We start from the raw sequence: 3,646 nt of genomic DNA, 5'->3' as shown, positions 1-3,646 counted from the left end.
TTTACATAATTTACGAATTATACAGGGATTGCAGTATATCGCTTATCAGGTAACCAATGAAAGTGATGTAAAATTCAACGTATTTCAAACAATGATAGCCCCACCCCTGCTTTCCCTGGACAAAATGTCCAACGTATGTACAATCATAAATACATTGTCATTTGCAATATTTTGTGCGGCTAACAATCACAATTTCAGACTATGTATATAAACAAGTGTATTACTTCAAATAAATAATTTAAGAAAATTATGTACATTACTTATGTGCCACCTTTTAAATTGTTTTACGCTTCCTTTTAACGGTCATGTCCTGCATTTTTCTATTCTTAAATTTGAGTCCATAATGTATGTGAACACTCACAAAGATTGCAACAATTCTAACCTTGAATCTATGGCAGCCCAAGTTCATGTCTTGGACAGGCAGACTTTACTCAGAACTGCTGTAGCTTTGGGAGCAACAGCAGCAGGAGTTTAGCAAGAGATACGACTGATTGGCTCTAGCCCAAGTGGGAGGAGAGAAGTGAGTCAGTTTTTGGAAAACAGTTGAAAACTGAGGAATTTGGTTTGTAAATTGGTAAATCAGGCAATTTATCAGTCAATTTAAGCAAGACGGCTCTTAGCGAGCGGCAGTGAGTGAGCGGCCTTGTGAGGGAAGTACCCGTGAGAAAAGTGTGAGTCTTTGGCTCGAGAGTATTAGCAGAGGAGACCACGCAATACGCTTGAGAGGTTGAGACGAAAGAAGGAGATGTCAGGCAAGCTGATTCAGTGCGATGCTTGCAGTATGTGGGAGGTCAAGGACACCGCTGGTGCCTCTGGCTGCTACAAATGCGAGAAGTGCATCCAGGTAGAGCTCCTGAAGGGCCGTGTTGGGGAACTTGAGAAGCAAGTGGATGACCTCCGGTTCGTCCGAGAAACGGAGTCGTTCCTCGACAAGTCCTACAGTACGATTGTTACACCTAAGGTACTGGAAGAGAGAAGGTGGGAGACAGTGAGAACGGGAGGAAAGCATGGAATGCCAACTTCCCCGGGTGTTGTACCTCTTGTGAACAGGTTCACCCACTTAGAAGCTGTCGGGACAGAAGAGGTGTTTACACTGGGCGGCGGACTGGCTTGTGATGCGAATAGGGCTGTTGAGCCAAAACCAAAAAGGCCTAAGGCAGGCAACGCCATTGTAGTGGGAGACTCCACTGTGAGAGGTACGGACAGGAGTTTCTGCGGCAACAGACGGGATGCGAGGATGGTGTGCTGCCTTCCTGGTGCCAGGATCCAGGATGTCACGGATAGAGTGCAGAAAATCCTCAAGGGCGAAGGTGAACATCCGGAAGTGGTAGTGCATGTCGGCACAAACGATGTCGGAAAGAAGGGGATGAATATTCTGCAGCGTGACTTTAGAGAGCTCGGAAAAATGCTGAAAAGCAGGACCTCCAGGGTTGTTATCTCCGGTTTGCTTCCAGTTCCTCGTGCTGGCGAGAGCAGGAACAGGGAGATACGGGACCTGAACGTGTGGCTGAGGAACTGGTGCACGGGGCAGGGATTTAGATTCTTAGATCACTGGGATCTGTTTTGGGGTAAGGGGGAACTGTATAAAAGGGACGGATTGCATCTTAGCTGGTGTGGGACCAGCATTCTGGCAGGTAGGTTTGCCACTACTACACGGGTGGTTTTAAACTGAATAAGGGGGGTGGGGTGTCGAATGGGATAGTGGAGGATGGAGTTAAAGGGAAAGGGTTTCTTAAATGTGTGAGCGTAGAGACAGAGGGGTGTAAAATGAGGGTAGAAGCAATAGGTAGCAAGGTGAAAAGTAAAAGTGGCAGGCAGACAAAACCAGGGCAAAAATCAAAAAGGGCCACTTTTCAACATAATTGTATAAGGGGTAAGAGTGTTGTAAAAACAAGCCTGAAGGCTTTGTGTCTCAATGCAAGGAGCATTCGTAATAAGGTGGATGAGTTGAATGTGCAGATAGCTATTAATGACTATGATATAGTTGGGATCACGGAGACATGGCTCCAGGGTGACCAAGGCTGGGAGCTGAACATCCAGGGATATTCAATATTCAGGAGGGATAGAGAGAAAGGAAAAGGAGGTGGGGTAGCGTTGCTGATTAGAGAGGAGATTAACGCAATGGAAAGGAAGGACATTAGTTTGGAGGATGTGGAATCGGTATGGGTAGAGCTGCGAAACACTAAGGGGCAGAAAACGCTGGTGGGTGTTGTGTACAGGCCACCTAACAGTAGTAGTGAAGTTGGAGATGGTATCAAACAGGAAATTAGAAATGCGTGCGACAAAGGCAAAACCGTTATAATGGGTGACTTCAATCTACATAGAGATTGGGTGAATCAAATTGGCAGGGGTGCTGAGGAAGAGGATTTCTTGGAATGTACGCGGGATAGTTATCTAAATCAACATGTAGAGGAACCAACGAGAGAGCAGGCTATTTTAGACTGGGTATTGAGTAATGAGGAAGGGTTAATTAGCAGTCTTGTTGTACGTGCCCCCTTGGGCAAGAGTGACCATAATATGGTTGAGTTCTTCATTAGGATGGAGAGTGACATTGTTAATTCAGATACAATGGTTCTGAACTTAAAGAAAGGTAACTTTGAGGGTATGAGACGTGAATTGGCCAAGATTGACCGGCAATTAATTCTAAAAGGGTTGACGGTGGATATGCAATGGAAGACATTTAAAGACTGCATGGATGAACTACAAAAATTGTTCATCCCAGTTTGGCAAAAGAATAAATCAGGGAAGGTAGTACATCCGTGGATAACAAGGGAAATCAGGGATAGTATCAAAGCGAAGGATGATGCGTACAAATTAGCCAGAAAAAGCAGCATACTGGGAGAAATTCAGAGACCAGCAGAGGAGGACAAAGGGCTTAATTAGGAAAGGAAAAATAGATTATGAAAGAAAACTGGCAGGGAACATAAAAACTGACTGCAAAAGTTTTTATAGATATTTGAAAAGAAAGATTAGTTAAAACAAATGTAGGTCCCTTGCAGTCAGAAACAGGTGAGTTGATCATGGGGAACAAGGATATGGCGGACCAATTGAATAACTACTTTGGTTCCGTCTGCATTAAGGAAGACACAAATAATCTGCCGGAAATAGCAGGGGACCGTGGGTCAAAGGAGTTGGAGGAATTGAGTGAAATCCAGGTTAGCCGGGAAGTGGTGTTGGGTAAATTAGATGGATTATAGGCCGATAAATCCCCAGGGCCAGATAGGCTGCATCCCAGAGTACTTAAGGAAGTAGCTCCAGAAATAGTGGATGCATTAGTAATAATCTTTCAAAACTCTTTAGATTCTGGAGTAGTTCCTGAGGATTGGCGGGTAGCAAACGTAACCTCACTTTTTAAGAAGGGAGGGAGAGAGAAAACGGGGAATTACAGACCAGTTAGTCTAACATCGGTAGTGGGGAAACTACTAGTCAGTTATTAAAGATGGGATAGCAGCACATTTGGAAAGTGGTGAAATCATTGGACAAAGTCAGCATGGATTTACAAAAGGTAAATCATGTCTGACGAATCTTATAGAATTTTTTGAGGATGTAACTAGTAGCGTGGATAGGGGAGAACCAGTGGATGTGGTGTATCTGGACTTCCAGAAGGCTTTCGACAAGGTCCCACATAAGAGATTAGTATACAAAC

The sequence above is a fragment of the Amblyraja radiata genome, chromosome 43 (genome assembly GCF_010909765.2).
Source record: "Amblyraja radiata isolate CabotCenter1 chromosome 43, sAmbRad1.1.pri, whole genome shotgun sequence".
Classification (NCBI taxonomy): Eukaryota; Metazoa; Chordata; class Chondrichthyes; order Rajiformes; family Rajidae; genus Amblyraja; species Amblyraja radiata.
The sequence above is the reverse complement of the archived record's forward strand: the minus strand, read 5'-3'. Positions refer to the sequence as shown.